This window comes from Cryptomeria japonica, chromosome 3, assembly GCF_030272615.1.
Source record: "Cryptomeria japonica chromosome 3, Sugi_1.0, whole genome shotgun sequence".
Classification (NCBI taxonomy): domain Eukaryota; kingdom Viridiplantae; phylum Streptophyta; class Pinopsida; order Cupressales; family Cupressaceae; genus Cryptomeria; species Cryptomeria japonica.
In genome coordinates this window covers 585,972,022-585,997,485 of record NC_081407.1, presented here as the reverse complement: position 1 = coordinate 585,997,485, position 25,464 = coordinate 585,972,022, and positions in this window count along the sequence as shown.

Sequence of the window (25,464 nt, the reverse complement as noted above, 5' to 3'; positions counted from 1 at the left end):
AATAAATCGGTATAACAGATTTATTAACAAACTAGTTAAAACAAATGCAAACCAAACAGCAAATAAGGCATTCACCCACAAGAGCACAATCACCATAACACAAGAGGTTTTGACATGGAAACCCAGATGGGAAAAACCACAGTGAGATGAAACTCACAAGTAACTATCTACATAATGGTAACCAAATCGGTTAAGGTCATACAATGTTCTTCACTAGAACAAATCCTGTTAGGAATCTCGATCTCTGTTAGGAGATAAGTCCGATTAAAGACTACCTTGTGAGAGTATTTCAGATCCACAGTTGTGAATCACCTTGTTAGAGGATTTACAAAGGCTTTGCCAGGCCTACCTGGTTAAGGGTTTCAGACTTGTCGAAGATGTGAGTAATCAACAAGTGAGTGATCTAAATACTAGCACAGTATGCTTGGTTAGATCCTTGATAGCTCATTATTAATGCATTTTAGCATTACTTCAGTCTTCAATATCTACATACTCTACTTCTTCACACAGACCTAATCTTCTCTTCTATGATCGCACATACAAAAACCTCATCAACCACCTAAAGCCCTAACAACACCTAAAACCCTAGACATGATGTCCTTATAAAAGAATCTGATTTCATGTCGGTCCAATAGGATTACATTGCAAGTTCCTAGGTTTAGTGCATCTGGACACATTTGGTAACACAGGACAAGATCACCACCAAAGTGTCGGTGGATGATAACTAATCACAAAAATACCGGTTGGTAACTCATCACAAAGTAATACCGGTTCATACATTTAACCGATTACCGGTTCACACATTTTACCAATTACCAGTTTGTCAAAATGAAGACTAGGAAAAAATGATAACAACCGCTTTAGTTCCTTCGTACCGCTTGAGATCCTCGGATCGCTTGAGGTCTTCATATCGCTTGAGATCGGTAAACACTTTCTGCAAAACACTGACAGTCTAAATACTATAATACATAATATCGGTTGGAACAAATACCGGTTGAGCATAACTCATACATACAAAAAGTGATCTCAAAGCAAGTGTGTGTCCATCAATGACAATCACAACATCATTATCAAAAATGCCAACATACATTACCTCAAGTGGCCCTTTCTTGAGGAGTGTAATCTCTGAGAAGTAATAGTACACTTAACTCAGAAGATAACAGTCATTGTACATTCTCATTCATAATATGTATTCAAGATAACAGGATTATGGCTACACAAAAAATCTATCAATAACCATTGTCTACATTGTTTATGAATCTAACATTCATTAATTGAAAACTGAAAAACAACTTAACACTAGCTGAAGATAGCAACTGACATAACACTCTCTTTTAAAGCAATTCAAAGGAAGGGGATCATTACTTCTTCCAACTAATACTAAACAAGTGTCGCATCTCCCTAACACTGAAGGCAACTTATTAATTAAGGGAAACAAAAATAACCAACTAAACTATAGAGTCTTATTCTAGAACGAACTCCTTTATTCATCAGTAGCACAAAATTAGTGACGTGGGTTACTGGATTGAATCTAATTTAATGAGGCATAACCTCCACATGCTCCATAATATCAAAGATCTCCATGTTCACTTGAAGGGACAGAGCCAACAAGGACTGCAGCACGACCGCAATTCTCCAACCTCTTCTTGATTGCTTCCATGCAGGCTGACATAGTATATCTCCTTTGGTTGTGGGTGGCTTTGGCTATCTTTAAGTTGTAGAATAGATTTACAACAAATAATAACCCACACAAATTATCATCCATAACATTCAACAATATATCAATCATTAAATCGCATAAAACATTCCATATCAACATCGCATTCATATACGATAACTAGATAATAATGTAAATGTGAGGATGATTAAAACATATAATAGGTCTGATAGTGGTTTGATAAAGTTTGATGAAGTAGTAGAAATCAAGTAAAACTAGAGACACTTCCAAGTCTCATCAGATACTTTATGCTAAAAAGGTGGAGAGATTACAAAAACATAAGGTTAACACAAAGGCAACGCCAAAAAGTGACCGCAAGAAATAAGACCTAACCACCTTTGGTAGGAAAAAGGTTAAAGCAAGGGTTGAAATGAACCTACCAAAATACTAAAGGAATGCATACCTAAGTAGAAACAAAACATAAGTGAAATTGCAAGGATATACAATTTATGACACTACAATGGTTTCATCATGAGATAAAGAATAGTTAGAGTAATGACAACAAACGGTGTCTCCTAACTCTTTGAGTCATTCCACTTTTATTTTTTAACTCTCAAAGAAGAGGAAAATGTGTGAGACCCAATTGTAAGCCATAATTTAGGATGCAAACTAAGAATCAAAAGCAAAACCAAAGTTTTATATCCTAAATCACAACAAACCTCAGATAGAGCATGCAAAATAAATAAAAACAAAGTAAACGAAATGCATATTGCTATAAAGAGCCATAATTTGTGTGGGAGGTGTTTAATTGAAGTTGATATTTGAGGGTTGCAGGGTTGAGGGATCAAATCAAACATGGTATTAAAGCTTTAGATTCAGATTTAGTCAAAAAATTAGGGCATAGTGGAGCCAAACGAACTTCATAGTTATGCTTGGAAGGCCCAAAAATATATTGATCACCTATCCATATATTCAAATTGAAGCAATTGAAATTTTTATAATTTTTTAAGGGCATAGGATGTAAGGGGTCAATTTTTTTATGACTATATGCATTTGTACATGCCATATAGTCATAATAGGATCCCATTGCCCCTCAGTGTTAATGATTTTGTTTGGTTTTTTCTTTAAAAAACTTGTAAATTAGGCATTTTTTGGTATAAGAATGGTTTGTTTTAATTTTTTATGATTGATTTTATGCAACAGTTTGTTTATTTTGGTCCCAGTGGCTTTTTTTAGTTTATTTTTATTGGAACACTTGAATCTTGACAATTTATTCAAGCTTCAAGACCATTTTTCTATTTACATTATTGGACTGCCTAAATTTTTCTTAGTTTATGGTGTTATTTTCACATTTGTTGGGTAGAGTTTTCAATTTCCCATCGATGACCAATAGTTATTTCTATCAATGATATAACTTTTGTCACCTATGTTGATTTTATCTTGGGCAACTTTTGATTCAAAAACATATTTTTTTAGTGTGGCAATGGGTTTTTTTTATCTGCCCAAGGTTAGAGTTTCTAGTTGGTTGTGTTCTACATGTTGGTATTTTGGTATGGTTTTGTCATTGATGTCAACACCTACTAAAACACTAGCACTTTGGAGATACAGCAGCATTCATCGGCAAGCAGGTAACTATTGCACAGTTACTGGTATATGGTTCACCGGCAGGATATAATGATCACCGGCACTCGAAATTATGTGGAAGACACTTGGTAATCTCGAAGACATCTTTTGGACATCTTGTCCTGGAGTTTTGTTCATTGGTATATTCATATTTGCATATTTGTTTTTACCGACAAATAGGTCCAGGGTTACCTAGGTTTACATCGGCAGGTTTATCTTTTCCAGATCAGCATGGCACACTAAGGAAATGATTAATTATTGTTGTAAATGCATTAAGCTGACATGTTCGATCGGTTATTGCATCAAACATTATATTGTTTATAAAATGTTTTATTGTAATATCTTGTAGAGCTGACCTACTAAAATTGGTCTTAGGTTATGGTATAAATGTAAGATCTTATTTGTAAGATTGAATGTGGAATGCAAAAAAGAATTGTGTGAAGGTATATGCGAGATTAAGCAGTACAATACACGCAGACATCATTCGAAGGTGAAGTTAGGTTTTTGTGAAACATATCAGCATTACACCGGTACTGAATCGAGCATATGAAGATGTTATTTTGTGCAGCACATTCTTATTGGATTTAACCATCCAACTGTAGTTAGTGTGACTCCCATTTTGTGATTGAGCAGTGGGCTCTAGGTTGTTGGCCTTTCTGCATGTGCAGACCTCATTTATGTACACTTACTATCTGCAGTAGTATCATCTGATTGTGGGTAAGGTTTCCCACCGTGGTTTTTCCCCTTACAGGGTTTCCACGTACAAATATTGGTGTCATGTGTTCTGGATGACTTTGTATTTATGTTTTATGCTTTAATCTTTACCGGTATAGCTATTAACTGTTAAAACTGTTTACCGGCATACTTAACTGGTTTACCGGTATTAAGCATTAAGTTTGTTAAGTTGTTTTTGGTTTGAAATTAGTTGACAACTGATTCACCCTGCCCCCCCCCCCTCTCAGTTGTCTTTGGGACCTAACAATTGGTATCAAAGCTTAGTCCTCTTTTTAAAAAGTTTAACAACTTGAGGAGATCCAATGTCTACTAATTATTTCAGGAAGGACAGTCCTAAACTTGATGGAACTAACTATGGCATATGGAAGATCAGAATGGAGACACATCTAAATTACATTGGCAAAGATGTCTGGGAAGTTACAAAGAAAGGCTACACTGCTGCTGTATCTGGTTAGCCCAGTCCAACTACCTTGGCTAAAGATGAGGAAAATGATTGCAAAGCAAGAGAAGCACTTTTGAGCACATTATCAGATCAACAAATCATGGGATTATCAGATAGGTCTATTGCTAAAGCTATTTGGGATCATTTGGAAACACTGAATGAAGGAGATTCCACAGTTAAAATTGCAAAACTTGAAAGCTTCTGGGTCAGGTATGAACATCTGAAAATGGAAGAAGATGAAAGGATTTCTGCTTTTATGGAAAGAGTAAATGAAATTGTTTTGGGTATTAAATGTTGTGGAGGAACCTTAAGTGAGGATGAAATTGTTTCAAAAATCTTAAGAGGATTGCCTCCGGCATATAAAATGAAGGTTACTGCTATAAATGAGTTAAGAACAATGCCTAATACATCAGTAACTAGGGATACATTGATTGGGAAACTTTCAGCTTTTGAAATTGAAGAATTTGGTCATGTTGCTACTATAAAGACATATTTAGCCTTTAAAGCATCAACATCATCTGCTCCATCATTTGACAAATCTGATTGGAAAACCTTTTATGCAAGAGAACTTGAAGAAAGCAGGAAAGAAAATGAAGAACTTGAAGAACTTGAAGCACTATTTGCAAGGAAAAAGCCCAAAGGTCCAATTGGAAGTAAGTATGAAGGTAAAGCACCCTTTAAATGTTTTAACTGCAATAAGATTGGTCAAATGGCTTTGAGATGCCCCGATAGACATGCTAGGCTAAGAGAAGAAGCTAGAAGGACATACAAACCTAATCCTAAATATCAGAAATACAGATTCAAGAAGAACAAAGACAAATCTTGTTACATTGCTGATGAAGGTGTGACTGATGATTCTGATGAGGATCCAACAGACAATGGATGGGTTTTTGTTGCTATAACAAAAGACCAATCAGCACCTACTGTTCAACCGGTAGAACAAGCCCTAGCAGCTAAAGTTGAAGTAAAGGATGAATGGATCATTGACTTAGGATGCTCACATCATATGACACGAGACAAAGGTAAATTCTTGAACTTTCAAGAATACAATGGAGGTTTCATAAGATTTGGAGATGACAAAGCCTGTTCAATCAAAGGTAAGGGTACAATATCTCTTGATGGTAAGCATAACACTGACAATGTCTACTATGTTGAAAGATTGAAGCATAATCTTTTAAGTGTTGGTCAATTAGTTGAGAAAGGATTTCAGTTACAATTTAAAAATGGAAAATGCAAAATCATGAATAGAACTGGTTTGGAAATTGCAAACGGTAATCAGACTAGAGGTAATATCTTTCATTTGAATAACAGTGAAAAGACATGCTTAATTGCACATGTAGATGAAAGTTGGTTATGGCATAAGAGACTCTATCATGTAAACTTTGATTGCATGGTAAAGATTGGTACTACTAAGGTAGTTAGAGATCTACCTAAAATTATCAAACCTCAGAACAAAATATGTAAGGAATGTCAATTTGGAAAACAAGTTAGAGCTAGTTTCAAAAGTATTCCAGAAAAATCCAATAATGCTCTTGATTAAATTCACACTGATTTATGTGGTCCAGCTAGAACTAAAAGCTTACAAGGTGATAGATATTTCATGCTAATCATTGATGACTATTCTAGAATGTGTTGGGTTACTTTTCTCAGAGAAAAATCAGAAGCACTTGGAAAATTCAAACTATTCAAAGCAATGGTTAAAAATGAAACTGGTAAGAAAATCAAATGTTTAAGATCAAATCAAGGAGGAGAATTCACATCTAAGGACTTTAATACATTTTGTGAAGTGAATGGAATCAGAAGATAGCTATCAGCACCTCAGACACCACAGCAGAATGGAGTTGTTGAAAGGAAAAACAGAACTATCTTGGATGCAGCAAGAAGTATGTTATCAGAAGCAAATTTACCACATGTGTATTGGAGAGAAGCAGTCAGCACAGCGGTCTATACATTCAACAAAGTTCACATCAAAGGTGAAACCGATAAGACCCCTCATGAACGATGGTTTGGTAATACTCCTACTCTTAAATATTTCAGAATTTTTGGAAGTAAATGTTATATTAGAAGAGATGAGTATAATGGCAAATTTGATCCTAGAAGTGATGAAGGAATATTTCTTGGTTATTCATCTAAGAGAAAGGCATATAGATGTTTTAACAAGAGATTGCAAAAAATTGTTGAGAGTACAAATGTAAAAATTGATGAAGAATTCAGAGGAACTTCAAGGTATATAGACTCTAAACCGGCAATAGAAATTGTGACAAATGAACCTACACCAAATCCACCGGTACAAAATGAAGATTCAGTTACCCCGGTACCATCTGAGGATTCTGCAATAACTGAAAAACAACAGCAAACAAAGACACCCCGGTATGTAAGATTGAATCATTCTAAAGATCAGATAATTGGAAATAAATTTAAAGGAGTTATGACAAGAGGAAGATTGGAAAATGAAGAGGTATGTCTTATTTCTCAAATAGAACCATGATCTGTTAATGAGGCATGTGAAGATAAATTTTAGATTAAAGCTATGGAAGAAGAATTAGAACAAATTGAGAAAAATAACACTTGGACATTAGTTCCCCAGCGTAAAGATAAAAATGTAATTGGAACCAAATGGGTATTCAAAAACAAACTTAATGAAGATGGTAAGGTTGTCAGAAATAAAGCAAGACTAGTATGTAAGGGATATTCTCACAAAGAAGGAGTTGATTACAATGAAACCTTTGCACCGGTAGCTAGAATTGAGGCAGTCAGATTATTCTTGGCTTTTGCAGCACACAAGAACTACAAAGTTTATCAAATGGATATTAAATGTGCATTTTTTAATGGAGGTCTTGAAGAGGAAGTATACATTAAACAACCTGATGGATTTTCTTTGACAAATGACAATGATATGGTTTGCAGGTTAACGAAAGCTCTGTATGGACTGAAACAAGCCCCAAGAGCTTGCTATGCAAGATTAGATAAGTATCTTTTAAAGATTGGTTTTACTAAAAGAAATGCAGACAGCAATTTATATTACAAAATAACTAATGATGACATCTTGATTATAGAAGTATTTGTTGATGATATAATCTTTGGAGGAAAAGATGGTTTATGTAAGGAATTTTCTACTAAAATGCAACAAGAATTTGAAATGTCTATGATTGGAGAAATAAAATTCTTTTTAGGATTGCAGATTTCACAAACTGACAAAGGTATATTCTTGAGTCAATCCAAATACTTAAAAGAGTTACTAAAGAAATTTGGGATGGAGAACTCTAAATCGGTAAGCACACCTATGACTACAAATGACAAATTATCTCAAAGGGATAAATCTACACCTGTTAGTCCAACTAGATACAAATCTATGATAGAAGGTTTACTGTATTTAACACAAACCAGACCTGATATTATGAATGCAGTATGTATTGTTTCAAGATTTCAAAGTAATCCTAGAGAAAATCATGAATTAGCAGTAAAAAGAATTTTCCGGTACTTACAAGGCACTATAAATCTTGGATTATGGTATCCTAGAGATGAAAACTTTGAATTATGTGCATACACAGATGCAAATTGGACAGGAGATGTGGATAATAGAAAAAGCACCACCAGCAGAGCATTCTTTCTTGGAAAGAGATTAGTTTCTTGGTTGAGTAAGAAACAGAGTTGTACATCTTTATCAACAGTAGAATCAGAATATGTTGCAGCAGCAACTAACTGTACACAAGTACTATGGCTTAAGAAAATGTTGAAAGACATAAAGGTAAAATGCAAGGAACCTATTACCATATATTGTGATAACACTACAGTAATTGATATATCTAAGAATCCAGTACTACATTCTAAAACAAAACATGTTTCTATCAAACTGAATTTTCTAAGGGAAAAAGTTGAAAAAAAGGAGATAAAACTGGTTTATGTGAACACTAAAGACCAGCTTGTAGATATTTTCACAAAACCTTTGCCTAAAGAGACTTTTGAATATCTCAGAGATCAGCTTGGAGTCATACCACCACCGGTAGAGAGTTAGACAGTTGATGATTGTCATCAACCGACAGAATTAAAATACAAAACTTTTCCTCCAGTCTTTGATGAGGAAGCTACTTCTCAAGGGGAGTAGTTGGTATTTTGTATATGAACTTGGTATTATTGTAACTTTGGCATTTGATGTCAAAGGGGGAGAGATATCTATGGAAAAAACACATTATCTTTTGAAGAGATTGGTATGGAAACTTTGGATAATGCATGTTGCTCCGAGGGGGAGAGATTGTTGTTTAGGAGAGATTATTACTCTCTGATTTCTAGTTATAATTTTTTTGGAGATTGTTGGTTATTGGTATTTGGCATTTTTGTTTTGGCACTTTGATGGTTTTTCCATCTTGTGTTTCCATCAATGCCAAAGGGGGAGATTGTTGGTATTTTGGTATGGTTTTGTCATTGATGTCAACACCTACTAAAACACTAGCACTTTGGAGATCCAGCAACATTCACCGGCAAGCAAGTAATTATTGTACAGTTACTGGTATATGGTTCACCGGTAGGATATAATGATCACAGGCACTTGGAATTATGTGGAAGACACTTGGTAATGTCGAAGACATCTTTTGGACATCTTGTCCTGGAGTTTTGTTCATTAGTATATTCATATTTGCATATTTGCTTTTACCTGCAAATAGGTCCAGGGTTACCTAGGGTTACACCGGCAGGTTTATCTTTTCCAAATCAGCATAGCACGCTAAGAAAATGATTAATTATTGTTGTAAATGCATTAAGTCGACATGTTCAATAGGTTATTGCATCAGACATTATATTGTTTGTAAAATGTTTTATTGTAATATCTTGTAGAGCCGACCTACTAAAATTGGTCTCAGGTTATGGTATAAATGTAAGATCTTATTTGTAAGATCGAATGTGGAATGTGAAATAGAATTGTGTGAAAGTATATGCGAGATTAAGCAGTGCAATACATGCAGACATCATTTGAAGGTGAAGTTAGGTTTTTGTGAAAGCATATCAGCATTACACCGGTACTAAATCCAGCATATGAAGATGCTATTTTGTGCAGTACATTCTTATTGGATTTAACCATCCAACTATAGTCAGTGTGACTCCCATTTTGTGATTGAGCAGTGAGCTCTAGGTTGTTGGCCTTTCTGCATGTGCAGACCCCATTTATGTACACTTACTATTTGCAATAGTATCATCTGATTGTGGGTAAGGTTTCCCACCGTGGTTTTTCCCCTTACAGGGTTTCCACGTACAAATATTGGTGTCATGTGTTGTGGATAACTTTGTGTTTATGTTTTATGCATTAATCTTTACCGGTATAGCTATTAACTGTTAGAACTGTTTATCGGCATACTTAACTGGTTTACCGATATTAAGCATTAAGTTGGTTAAGTTGTTTTTTGTTTGAAATTAGTTGATAGCTGATTCACCCCGCCCCCCCTCTCAGTTGTCTCTGGGACCTAACACTACATACCACCCATTCATTTTCTCAAACCCCAACAACCAATTTAAATTCTCTATTAGTTTTGAACAACGAGCCCACTTTCCTAGTGTCTATTGTCTTGCTAGTAGTGACACTTGTTGATCGCCCTTTTTTTTGCGTCATCATTTTTTTCAGCCTCTTAGAGATTTCCTAACATACAATGCTATTTTTCAATGACTGGACAAATATTTTGGCCAAGGGGAATATTTCATTGAGAAACAATATATTCTATTTTTTACATCAAAATGATGTCATGTTGACACCAACCATATGGATGCCCACCTAATATTGCCCCCAAGCCCTAATTTGTCTTGAAGGAGCCTTTTTTTTTTTTTTCGCATAACTTGGGCATGTACAACATCAATATTTTGAAACAAGATATTTTTGGAAAGCTGCCTCTAAGAACTTTCAAGTAGTGTAGGTATTTTTTTTCAACCTTTCCTAATAATACATTTTATTTCCTATCAAATTCAAGTGTATTTTTCAACTCCCAAGTTCATAACTTTTGATCATTTCCTCTATTTTTTGTAATTCTTATGATATTGGAAAAGTATTTTAGAACTCTTTACAAACACTCATGCATTTCTTTTTAATATTTTCTCTAAGTATATTTTATTTAGTTTATAGTGTTTTCAAATTCTAGTTGATTACTTAAATGTTTTAACACTTGAAAATTTATTTTTTTCATGAGATAACTTATTTTGAGTTGTTTTATATATATTTCAAAAAAATTGTCCTTCTTGGGAATCATAGGGATCTTTTGAATGCACTCTTTCATTTGCGAATGCTCTAAGATAAAGTGCCACTATTGTGTATGTTTTTGGAGATTTTGCACATCATGTTGTGCAATATTTTTTACTCATACTATATTATAAATTTTCATGAGGGATTGTTATGTGTGTCTTCTTGTTTGCAATCACAAATTTGTCTACCCTCATGTGTATGTGTTTTGTTTGGCATACCATTTTTCAATTTTTAGTACTTTCAAATGATGCTTCTTCTCCTTCATATTTTAGTGAACCTATTGTCCATTTCCCATGTTAGCATCATGGGAGTTTCATATTCTTAGTGCTAACAATTATTTGGTTTTTCTTTGGAGTGAACTATTTTATCTAGTATATGTTCAAGTATATAATAGGTGAATACAATGATTGATTACCCATGCTTTTTTGTGAGATGGAAACTTACTTTATAGACACTCTTGCATTACTTGTTTTTGGAGGTGACATTCCATTCTTAGTTGATCTATTTCTTTAGACTATTGGCATTTGTATCTTTGACTTGCAATATTAATTTAGTAGCTTTGTTGGGGTCACTCATGAAAATTGATGTGTCATTTATGTCTTTGACTATAAATTTGTTTTACATCCAATCATTTCTTTTGTAGTCTCATTAAGGAAATTCATGCAATTTTTGTATCTTCTTGATCCTTATGATCGTCCTTATTTCAAAGTAGGTTCTTCAATTTCAACACTACAACAATCTTTTTTGACAAGTTTTTGTAGCTTCTTCATTCCTCAATGGCGTTCTTCATGTTCCTATTATTTTTTAGGACATCGTTTTGGAAGCTTCTTAGTTATTCATGTCTTTCTCTCTTTTGGAGAGGAGTTTTTTCCTATGAAGTTTTCTCTTTTTCTTAACTTATGAGATATTTTTTTATTTCTACATGGCTACCTCATTAGGCCTAGTTGTCGAGATCCATCTTTTGCATTTTATGTATTCATCATTTAAAATTTTTAGCTACTCCTTAAGTTTCACTTAAGGGGGGTGTTAGAGTAAAAAGGTATTCACCTAAATAATTATTCAATTACTTAGGTCCCTTTACACTTTAGCTACTCAAGCTTACTTAGGCCATGTAACTTGTGTGTCTCAATTCATAGGATAAGGACACATGTACTCCTCTCTTTTTAATCTCACCTAGGGTTTCTCTAAGGTTTCCTTTTGCTTTTTATTTTTCTTTTATAAGGATTCTCATTGTATTACCCTCTTAAATTTTGAGGTTTCACATTAATGATGATTTATTATTTTTTGGATCAATTAGCTCTTGGCCTACATAGCTATATCTTTTCTCTCTTTGTGTAGTAGCTCTCCATGCTTTTCATTAGATACTTATTATTTTGACTTGTTAGACTATGTTTGACTCATTATGTGTTGTTAATTTTGTTGGTGTGTATGTCTATGTGTGGATACATTCATGTGATCCATGTCATTGGACTATTTTATGATGCTTACATGTTTCAAGAAATTATTATTGTTATACTTTATTTGAGATGGACATATTAATGTTAGTGATGGTATACTTATGACTTGGATTATATATTGGTGATTTAGTATGATGATTTATGAGTTGTTAATCTATGATCAGATGTTATTATTTGGATTTGATAATTGATTATTGATGATATTGATGCTTATAGATTTTATGTGTAAAATATAGATCTTTATTTTATTGTTTTCTTGCAGATTAGAGTGAAAGTAATGATTTCGTATTACTCATTTGTGGGCTCCATACAAAATATGATTTCCTTTCACTAGATGGGAGTAGAGATATATAATTTTGTATGCAAAACGTTTTGTGCAAGTTGTAGGTACCAGCATCGACTCCACCTAGCCCCACAAGTCTGAGCATGCCTTTAAATACCAATGGTGGTATAGAAGATGGTACAAAGCCCAAAATGTATCTAGCCCTAGCCATCATCCTAACCTAGGGACAATTATCTAGTCTTTATTATTATCTCGTCAAGTTTGCCACATAGACAATATCTGATCACCTTGTTGTCGGTGGTGAGTCTTGTTTTGATATTGGTAGTATTTTATGATTTACTCGAGTGTGTGGGATTTTATGTTATCTTAATTATTGATATTAATTATAGAATAAGTGTTATAAATCGAATTAATAATTAATTATTGTTTATTGTTTTGTTTTGTTTTTTGGCAAGGTGGCAATGGCACTTGATATATTTTATTAATAATATATAATTTTTACAATATATTTAAAAATTGGTTCAAACTGAGCTCCCAAAGAAAAGAACTAGCAAGAAAAACTATGGTCATTGCTCATCAACGTGACTATAGAAGAGAAGTAATGAACAATCCTCTAGCCGGAGCTCGTTTCAAAATAGAGATCAGCAAAGGAGCATGCAGGCTCATTTACAAATAGGAGCATGCAAGCTCATTTTACAGAATAGGAGCATGCAAGCTTATTTACAAAATAAGGACATGAAAAAGAAATAACATAGGCTGCCCAGTGAATGAAGAAGAGAGATCCAAAAAGAAAGAGGACTAAACCAACATCGAAGGACAAATCCATCTTCATGGGATATCTTGAAGACCCTGCAACAAAGAACTCCTGCAACCAAAATTGGCATGCCCCTGCACCAAAAAACACCAACCAAAATATATATATACTATAGAACGCAAAGAATTTACAAGAAACAGAAGGGTCCAAAACATGACTAACACCAACATGAGATATGTGGTCCGCCATTATAGACAAATGCCAAAGGAGAAGAGGTATATGCAGAAATGCTAGAGAGAAGTGAAGCCCAAAATTTTTATGTCGTAAATGAAAAGAAAGAGGAGATATATCATAAAAAAACTGACAAATCAAAATAAGCAGCGTACAAAGATAATCATGAAAACAACGCCACACCAAACTTTAAATGGCATATGAAGGACGGATTCCCAATATGAAAATAAATATCTCCAGATTTCGCACCATAAGAGAGTACCAAACACACGAACAACATCAATAACAACCAACTCATCATTAATGAATGCCAAGTGATGATCGAGTAAACCAAAGTACCTCAAATCAAAACCAAATGGAATTATGAAAAGGAATACCTCACCAAGAGAAGAGAATATCAACTCGTATAAACAAGAAATCATATAATAAGAAAAATTAAATACTCGACTCTCTACAGGATATACTTAATAGGTTTGGGAAGCTCATCAAATCACACCCCAATCAAGAGGAATCAACAATAGTTTTGTCACAACCCATATTAGTGAGGCAATCAGCCAATGCATTACCTTCACGATAAACATGTGAGATGATGAGGTGCTCAAACATATCAAGAAGAGTCCATATTTGTTCAAGAATATACCGGAAATGCCAATTATCGGTTTTTCTTGCCTTCCAAGCATTAATGACAATAGTCGAATCACCTTCAATATAAAGGTATTTGAAATTCAAATCCTTAGCCATAACACGACCTTCTAAAAGAGCACAAGCCTCGGCCATATTATTTGTCCCAGAAGAAATTGGCATAGCTTTTAATGCTAATAAAGAACCCAAATGATCACAAAAAACTATCCCTATTCCTGAATCACTAGGATTTCCACGAGAGGATCCATCAAAATTCAATTTACAAAAAGGGGCATTAGGAGGATGCCATTGTATGGAATTTTTGTCTACAAGTGTTTTCTGAATCCTTGGAAACACAAGTGATACAGGAATAATGATACTTTTCCAAGAAGAAATCATAAAATTATCCCAGGAAGAGAACTCTGAATTCATATTAAAATATTTCTGAACATGAGCATTAACTTGCTCAATAATACTTCTTTCCAAAATCCCAAGAACAACAGATAAATCTGATGACTCACATCTAAAAATGCGCTTGTTTCTTTCCCACCAAATAGCCCATATGACTGAAGAGGGAATTATAAACCACAAACAAGCAAATAGAGAAGATGAATACAAAACTGGCCAAGACTGAAACATGTCCCATAAAGATAAAGGCAAAGGGAATGAAAGAGATAACTTTTGGAGGACAAAATGCCAACAACTACTCGCAAACTCACAATGAAGAAAAAGATGATTGACATCTTCAAGAGCTTTACAACATAAGACACAAGAAAAGGAGGTTGCAATATTAAATTTGACTAAACGATCACTAGTCAAAATTCTGTTTTGTAGCGCGAGCCAGAAAAAAACGCTAGCTTTAGGTAATACTGAATGATTCCAACAGAACAAAAAGGCACGATGAGGAGCATTTTGATTGGCCATTAGTTGAACAGCAAAATATCCTTCTTTAAAAGAGTAGTTTCCCGATTTGCAAAGGGCACCAAATAAGTTGATCTTTGATGTTAGAAAGGAAAGCCACTTGATCTTGCAAAACATATTTAAAATTTTTAATTTCCTGCAAGGGCAATGGAAGAGTAGAGGGATCCTTCCATGAGACCTTGTGAGAAAATAGATCAACACTATCTACATAATCAACCAATCTCTCCCCATGATTGAGAAAGAACAATTGAAACAGAAGCAAGAGAATCTCGCTGTGAAAGAGGGGGAAAGTCATTCCAGGAGTCTTTTCAAAAAAGAATATCCTCCCCCGAATGGACCTACCAGGAGAGAAAATTAGAGACCACTTCCCTACATGAGATCATAAAGTTCCAAATAGCAGACCCATGTGGAGGATTAGAAATTGTGAAGATCCTAGCAGGATTTTGGGAATCCAAATACTTAGCCTGCATAATTTGGCACCACAAAGATTGGGGCTTAGTATACATAGACCAAACTAGTTTGCCCCAAAAACCCTATTTCTTTTAGATAAGTCCTGAATCCCAGCACCACCAACTTGTTTGGAAAGAGACATCTTGGTCAAAGAAATCAGTGGAATCTTTTTATCTTCTGTCATGTTATTTTTTCCAAGAAAAGATCGAATAATATTTTCAATTCGGGAGATGACTAATCTGGGAGCTTGAAGAACTGAGATATAGTAATTAGGAATGGTAGATAGGACCGTTTTAATGAGAAGTATCCTACCTGAAAGAGACAACAACCTAGCCTTCCAAGCAAAAATACGAGATTTAAGTCTCTCAATAACCGAATTCCAAAAAGAAGACTTAGCAAATCCCATAAAGAAAGGAGTCCCCATATAGGTAGAAGGAAGAGAGTCTACTGGGAAACCTAAGATATTCACAAGTCTATCAGCCATCAACTGAGGAGTATTAAAAATGAAGATCTTGGATTTATGGGGGCTAATCTGTTTGCCAGATCCAGCAATATAAGTATCCAGAATAAATTTAATATGAGTAGCCTCTTGAATAGAAGAACACCCAAATAAAAGTGTATCATAAGCAAAAAGGTTATGAGTGACTGAAATATCACAATTAGGAATTAACACCTCTTGCCAAAAGCCCAGATCCCTTTGCTTAATAACCAGTCGACTAAAAGCTTCTGTCATAATGATAAATAAGAAAGGACATAAAGGATCTCCTTGTCTAACACCCTGGGTTGAAGAAAAGTATCTAGAGGGAGCTCCATTAATGATGACAGAAAATGAAGCAATAGAAATACAACTTTTGATCCATTTACACCAGCTTTCAGAAAAACCAAATTTTCTCAAAACTTTGATCAAAAAAGCCCAACAAACTTTATCATAAGCCTTCCAAGTTTGACCACAAAAGATGGGATATTGGACGAATTTACGGAATGTAAAGTTTCATGAGAAACAATTGCTCCCTCATGAGTTTCCCGACCCAAAACAAAACCTCCTTGTTGAGAAGAGATGATACGAGGAAGGAAAATTTTAAGTCTTAAATAAATAGCCTTGGTGAAGATTTTGTAAATAGAGTTGCACAAAGAAATGGGTATAAATTCAGCAAAAGTTTGAGGATTCTTAAATTTCGGGATAAGGACAATATAAGTGATGTTAAATTTTTTAAGGATATACCCACCCCTCCTAGACACTTCCAAAGCCATTAATAAGTCAACACCAATAAAATCCCAACATTTCTGAAAGAACAAGATAGTAAACCCATCAGGACCCGGAGCTTTGTCAATGGTCATGGAAAAAACAATAGAATGAAGCTCATCTAAAGAAAAGGCCTCGTAAAAAAGTCATTATGCTCATGAGAAACAAGGGAGGGGATAGAATCTAAAAGAAAATCCACATGATGATCCATAGAGGAAGAAGAAAAAGAAGGAGATAACAATTCCTTAAAAAAAACACCCCCTCCTCTCTAATCTGTTGATCTGAATTAAGGACATAACCAGACTTAGAGTCCTTAATACTAAAAATTGTAGAAGCAGCTTGTTTAAGCTTGGTTGCAGCTTGAAAGAAGGCAATATTCCTGACACCTCCTTTTAGCCAAACCTTGAGACTTTTGCTGCCAATAGATTTCAACCCAAGAGCAAAGGATCTCCCAGTAAGCTTGCAATTTCTTTTGAGCATCATTAGTGGAGGAATTAGTGTCATGTCTAATAATCTCCTCATTAACAACCTTCAAATCATTGGCAACTGCCTCTTTTTCATGAAAAATATTCTTAAAGACCAATTTATTCCAAGCCATAATTTGAGATTTCACAAATTTCAGTTTGGAATAAAATTGAAACATCTTAGTACCTTTGCAAAACGGAGCACTTATCCACCATTGCTTTATAAAGAAAGAAAATGAGGATGAGTGAACCACATTTTCTCAAACTTAAAAGAAGGTCTAACAGAGGAAACATGATCCAATTTATCAAAATTGAGCAAAATTGGGAAATGGTCAAAATCTGAGGAGGTAAGAATCTCAGAAGAAAAGGAAAAGTTGCTCAAACGTAGGTTTAGGGAAATAAGAAATCTGTCAAGGCGAGAGGCAATCTGGCATTTAGATCTCCTATTAGTCCAAGTGAAAGAACCATTAGAAGGGAAAATATCGAATAACGTATTGTCTTGTACAAAGGAAGATAAGTCATCAATAACCTTCTGAGTTGTAGAGTTGCCCCCTTTTTTTTCATCCGGGGAAAGGAGAGCATTAAAATCACCCCCAAGCACAATAAAAAAAATCATCATATCGTAAAAATAATTCAAATAAGGAATCCCATAAGTCGGTTTTATCTAAAGGAGAAGTCGGACCATAAATATTAAACAGAACAAAAAAGACTTCAAACCAGTCAACCTTTAACAACTGCCAATGAGAAGCAAAAGATAACATCTCAACTTTGACTGATTTAGGATTCCATAAAGTTATAAGACCACTAGAAGCACCCAAAGAAGGAGCATGAACAACTTTTCAAAGGGACCATTTGGAAATTATGTTATCAAAAGAATCTCAAGAAAGTTTAGACTCTTGCAATAAGATGATATCCACTTTTGAAGAATCAAGAAATTTCTTGACCCTTCCCCTTTTGTCAGGGGCATAAAATCCTCATTTATCACAAGGAGAGCAGCATGTCCTCCTTCTTTTGACTTCGGAATAAAATTTCTCTACAATAGTGGATTGAATACCAGTCGCAATCTCCTCCTTGATTTTAGCCAATTTTGGTTTCCGACCCCTCTTCTTAGGAGTTTTAACAATAGGGGGGAAACAGAAGGAGATTGCTCCAAGGCTAACTTCTGAGAGAAATCAAATCCATACAAATTAGAAACAATTGAAGAAGGACTATCAATAAGATCCGCATCCACACCTTCAACTGAATTTGGCTAAGAAGAGGAAACATGACAATCATCATGGACAGGCCCCAAAGAGGCAGATGCAGAAGAAAAAGAAAATTCAGGAAATTCCTTTGCAACAATCTCATCAAATAGATGAAAAGAAACTGAAAATAAAATATCTAAAGCAATAAGTTGAATCTTCTCTTCAGAAACGGAAAGAGAAGAAGGAGACCTTGGAATGGGCAAAAAAGATTCACTATCAAAAATCAAACTATGAACAATTTTGGTGTCATTCGCCAGACCCAGAAAAGAAGAACGGGGAGAAGAATTAACAGAGCAATAATCTATGCAACCATTAGAAGGTAACAACAATTTTGGAAACGGAACCGAAGGACAAGAAATTTGAAAAAAATCTCCCAACGGAGAACAAAAAAGGTTCAAAATGAAATTTAGAAGACCAATAATCTTTGAAAAGACTAGGAAGAAACTTAATCGAGTTTGAAGAAATAGAACAAAACCGACGAATGGCAGACGAAACAAAGAATAACACAGCCAGAGAGCAGAGAAAAGTAAAATCTATCAGAGGCACATCACATACAGTATATCCAAAAAAAGGAACGAGAGATGTGAAATGGCCAAGTAACGGAGCACAAGAATGAATAGTGATCGAATCTTGAATTACCACAGGCTGAATCCATGCACCATATTTGGAGCAAATAGTAATCTCAGAGGGAATGGGTTTAGACAGATTTAATAACAAACCAACCCTAACTGGAAGATGAGGTCGTTCGAAAGGAACTAAATCATGCTTAATAAAGATGCCCAATTTGTTTGCCAGGATTTCAACCATATACACATCACGATACTCCAAAGGAAGACCCGGGAAAGTTACCCAAAAGGGCATAAACTGTGGCTTCATTGATTGAATATCAAAATGAGAAGACCAAGCATAGGTAAAAATTCCTATCCCAAAACAAAACCACCCTTTAAATCTATGCACACAATCCCTATACTTTTCAAAATCGAAAATCACAGTGAAATATAGAGAATCTTTATCAAACAGAAATAAATCCTTCATACCATCCCAATTAGACTTTGCCCATGTTAACAATTTACCAAAAGAAACCGGAGAAAGAAGCTTACCAATGAGGGCAGTAGAACGCAATAACTTCAAAGGGTCCTGAATCATGTAATCGGGGAATATAACCTTATACTGCACAGAAGAATGCGGATTACCCCTTATCGAATTCGAAAATGCAGAGGGAGAGTTATGGGGAAGTGGATTTGGATGGAAGGGAGCTCGTTTAGCAACACGAATGTCATTCGGGGAAGAAAGGAAGTGAGGGTTAGAAACCAAAGTGTTATTTGGCCAGGTGACATAAGATGGGAGGGAAGGATTACAATCCTGGGAGGGAGATCCAGAAGGAGCTAATGGGGAAAAACCACAAATGTCGAATGGCAGTTGAGGCGAAACAAATCTACGCTCCCTAGGTTTTTTAGAACCAAAAAAGGAATGAAAACGCTTAAAAGGAGTCTTTGGGTGATCAACAGGAGGAGGACCCAGAATGCCCTGAAATATTAATGCCTTAGGAACAGAGGATTTATAATAAGAACGTGAAAGTTTTGGAACAGAATTACCTGTAAATTTGCGAAAATATGACGAAGCTGGCAGGAATTTGTCATAAGCCAAGTCACGCCAGCAACCATCCTTGACAACCCATTGAGGAGAATGATTAGAAGTTTGTAACTGAGCCAAATCATGATTGTCAAACGGCACATTTGCCCATCGCATCTGCCTGTGAGGAAGGACCGGTGTCATCGTTTCCCGAAAAATCATCAATCGTAGCGCCATGCACTTGTTGTTCAGAAAAATCGTCATCTGCCAATCGTGATACACCTGCATTGTTTAAGAGTGTTTGTGTTGTGTGGTCGTGGCCACACAGGCTGCGGCCTTCCCGCCCCACCCAAATTTGTTGTCCCTGGTTGCCATCACCGTCCACCATTATCAATTCTACTCTGGCTTCATATCCTTAACAATCTTTACCGAAGCCTCTTCTTCATAATACTTCCTGAAAGACCTGGGCAGAGAAACAGGAAGCAGAAAACAGAACAAATTGAAACACAAGAACACCAGATTCGCCACAGCAAGCGCACGGTCGTAATTGTTCCACGGCTCGCTCGCCCTCTCTTTACCAAATTCCGTTTCCAGGCAGTCGAAAATGGTGAAAACCCTACGCGTATTGTAAAAAATAGGGACGAAAGCTCTGGTAGGCAGTGAAAACCTGGGCGAATTAACCATCGCGCCCTCCTAGAAAATATGTGCAAAGAGCAGAAAAACATGCGTTGCCGCCGCCAAAATGCCCAATTATTATTTATTGTTGCTTTGATTGTGTTATCGATTTAATGAATATATTCCTATTATTGGATTTATTTATTAAGTGATTTATTATTGTGCATGTTAATATCTTCATCGTGGGAATTATTTTATAATGGAAATTATAGTTTATTGTGGAACTAATTGTTTTATTTTAATTTCATTTTGGTGGATAATTATATTTTTAGTTGGAAATAATTATTTATCCTTTGCATGCTTTTTGAGTGAGAGTTAATTATTTTTAGGGGAATTTTAATTGGCGTTTTAATATTTAAATATTATTGTTTAATTTTTTATGTGGGTTTTTATTTAGAAATTAATTTAAAATTATTGATTTAATGTTTTTGATAAAAAAAAAAAAAGCAGCGTTAACAAGGGTGTTGACCCAACAAAGAGACCTCAATCCCTCTACAATTAGTGTTAACAATTGCTAATTGTTTTTGAAACAAAGCAGCGTTAAGAAGGGCGCTGACCCTTTACAAAGCCAAAGGCTATCAAAATTTAAAGACCAAGCAGGGGTGCAAACCCCAAAAGGACAAAGTCGGACCAGCCAAACCAGCCAGACAAACCGTCAACACCCAAAACCAAATCAAGAGGGGGGAGAAAACCCCAACTCTTGAGAAAGGAGGGCTTGGGAAAGGTGGTTAGATTTTCCTTTCCGCCTACGACAAACCACCGTCCAGGCAACACTATCAGTAGGAACTTTCGTAGAAGAAACAAGCGGGGAATACCCTGCAGAGTCACTGCTAGACTGTTGTTGCAGAGCGGCAACAAGTTGTTGCAATGGAGCGGCAGCAAGAGAAGGAATGTCAAGAGCAGAGTGAAAGTGAGAAGCAGGAGCAATAAGAGGAGGATCCAAGTGAGCGGAAGGGGCCGCAACAACAGTAACATCAACCAAGGCTTCATCAGTAGTAAGGTGCACCTCATCATGGGATGAATCAACCGAAACAGAATCTGAAGCATTAATCATCAAGTGGTCCTCTGTAGCATCCTTCCACCAAGTAGTAGCACCTTTGCGGCGAGTGAGAGAACAGTCAAAAGCAAGGTGACCCATTGAGAAGCACCTTCGACAATGAAACGGGAGGCCCTCATAATCCAGCGGTTGAGTCCAAGGCCTGTCCCCAACCATAAGAACCACATCCCTAGGGAGGGCCAGCGATAAGTCAACATCAATTAATAGGCGAGCAAAGCTAGAATGACCCATGGATAACGTGGCATCATCAACCTTCAAGAAGTTGCCAATGGAGTTACCGATGGCCTCAAAACAAGAAGGTTCCCAGAAATGGAGGGGGAGATTGGGGAGGCGGACCCAAACCGGACGAACAAAGAGAGATTATGTAAGGGGGTTGAAGGAAGGAGTCCAGAGCTTAAGGGAGAGAGAGTGATCCTCCCAAGACCAAAGCTTACCCAAAATCAAATCACGATCATGAGTAGAGGCAAAGGAAGCAACAAAAAACCCCTTAGCACAAGGGAAAAGCTCAATGCCATAAGAAATATGGGGCTTCCAAGAATCACTCACCCAGCGATGAAGGTTCGGGAGGGAAGGCCAAAACCCAGTAAATTTGCAGACCAAAGCGTTGCGTTGATAGAAGTCAACATTCTCCATAACCTCACGGCCACAGACCACAACAGGAGAGGTCTTGGCACAAGGAAGAGGACGAACCCCCCTAGAAGGCTGGGCAATAGATTTAGCCACACGAGAAAAGCTACGCATCCCAGTAAAGGGTCTGGGCATAGCAGTCTCATCCGCAGAAAGGTCGTCACTAGCACCAGCAGCAGTCGCCAAGGTATCCAAATCCAGAACTGGATCAGAGACACCAAGTGTGGGAGGGACAAAGCCACCAACAGGGATCTTGGCATCCAAACCCCCAACATTAGAACCAAAAACTGTAGGAAGACCTTCTGCAGCAGCAAAATCACCCAGTGTAGCAGACAGAGCCGCCACAACACCAACACTGGAAGTAGCAGCCACGAGTGGAGGAAACTCACCATCGTTGTGGGAACCACCAGTGACCCAACCAATAGCAGACCGAGGCATCAGTTCTGAAGAGGAGCGTGGAGCAACAGCGGCAACCCCAGCCCAGGGAGAAGCATGACCCAGCGCTTGATTTAATGTTTTATAGCTGATATTTTATGATTTTCTAATTAGGGTTTTGCCTTTTCTTTTGTGCTTAAAGCTACATTTCACCAATTTTCTACCATCCTTCGTACCACGATAAATTATACTATAGAGCAAGGTATGTATATACATAAATTGTAATGTCCCCACTTTGAAATAGAGTTTAATAATAAATAATAATAATAATAATAATAATAAAATTAAAATATTAAAAATTAATTTATAATATAAAGAATATAATTAAATATAATTAATTAAAATTTAATTAAGTTAATGAATGGTCAAAAGACATGGAAGGAAAAGTTGTGACTCCCTCAACAATGAGATATAAAAGGGAGAAGAGAACCTCATTTGAAAGGGGGATATTTGGGAATCAGAAGTGCATATCTGATTCAAACAAGAAGTGCGGATTTAACTGTGAAAGGTTGTGTCCCCTTCAATGGGCAGAAATAATGAAGAGTTGGACTCTTTCAAAAGGTGCTAATGGTGAAAGGGTGTGTCTCTTGCCAAAGCGCATGCATGATGAAGACGTGTGACCTCTCCCTCACATTGAGAGATATAAAGGAAAGGAATCAAAGCATCCAACAATGTCAACATGGATTGGATCATATCAAAACTATTATTAAGTTACAGGCAATAGCATCTTTGTTCTTGGTGGTATGCATGGCGATGTGTTGAATATGTATACTTAATAAATGAAGCCTGATAATGTTGTTATGCAGAATTTAGTAGTAATATTAATATAGACTGCAATATGTATGACAGTCATACGTAATGTCACATATATCTTCATAATACATTAGAAGTTAGTATACTTATAGTTTGAATCATGTTATTACTATCAGTATTTAAGAAGATGGGAGTGATATGTTCCAAAGAGGAGCAGTCTAAATCCAAACAATAGCCCAAGATAGGGTGGGGATTAGCGACCCATAAGCCTTGAGGGTATAGGCCCAAGATAGGTAAGGGCTTGGATTTGTAAACTTTGAGGGAATCTATTGTATATGTATAGACCCTTCTCCCTTAAAACTAAAGTAGCAGTAGGGTCTGATATCTATATTAAGAACTATGAATAATGAAATTAATCATCTAATGAGGAAAATAAATAAGCACTTTTAATAACTAATAAATTGAAGAATATCAATGACTGGCTTCATGATTAGTCTCTTAATCAATTTTAGTATATTGAGATAGATCAATTATGTTAATCAGGTAGGGGACATTACATAAATGCATACATATGGAGATTAGCATCTGTAGAATTGCATGCAAAATATGCAAATATAAATAAGACTAATTAACAATTTGACAATTTTCCTTAAAGGCAAGTGTCTTGTGGAAGGTTGATTGCAAAATATACATAATATAATTTAATTGAAACGACTTTAGAAACTTCATAGAAATTATCTTGACGAGTGCAAAAGCAAATCCTAGGACCCTACAGATGTTGCTTCAATCCAATTAGTAATTGAAGAGTAGATCTAAAAGTATCAACGTTTTAGAGTTACAAGATTATTTAGGTATAGGTAGGATTTTTTGCAACCTCTATAATATTGTTTGGGTATGATGGGAGTCTTCAACTAAGAAGAGCTCTATGGGACCACATAAAGGATAGAATATAGATTTCCACAAGAGTAGCATGATAATTATTTCCTCAAGTTTTGACTATAGACTTCCAAGTGAACATGCATGCAAAATAACAATGAATGTTGACCCTCAATGCAAGAAGATTTATATGAACATACTTGCAAATAGTCAACCTCCTATCCCTTCCTTGCACTTTCACATTTCCAAATTTGAAAAAAAAAAAAAAGAAAGAAAGAAATAAACCCACATGCCTTTCACTTGCTACAAGATCCTTTTAAAGAAATAAGAAGTGAAACTCATTTACGCCTCCCTCAAAGCAAGAAGTTTCCTAATTTAGAGTTGGTGGATTCTCCACCACTCAAGCATTACACAAAGAGATTTAATAACATTTAAATTACTTCATTTAACTTTCATGTCCCTACAATAATTAAGTGTTCATTAAGATGTATTTGGTGGTTAGAAACTTCCTTAGTACTAGGATGATTACTTAGGACGCCCTTTTCAAACCCAAATTTCTCCAATGCCACACCCACAATCATACTACATGGGATGGGTGAACCAAGGGTGAGATATTTGGGTAAGTAGATAGCATTGATTTCCTATTTAAAATTAAATCTTTCAAAGATTAAATTTTGCTCGATGTGGCATATCTAGACATGTGTGATGTCTAATTAAGACAATCATGCATGCACAAGCAGCAAGGCATAAATGTCTCTAGACCTTGCATTTTCATTGCCAAGTTGGGAGTATCACAAAAACAAGGGTAATTCATGCAAATCTTGTATCCTTGATCAATGCAAAACAGCATCAATATGTGATTGCCCAAGCTAGAACATTATAGTACAATTGATCTAATCTAAGAAAGTAAAAATAGTTGCAAGAACCATTTGTATTAAAACCACTATGACTACCCCACAAAGTAGATGGATTAGATATTATTAGGGTATCAATATGTATTCACATCACTAAGGGGTCCTCTACATTATTAAGTAATGCACTTGATTGACCCCATTATAGAGACACCATCACCAAATAGAACATTATACAAAATATTGATCTTGGAGAACAATGAAATCAAATGA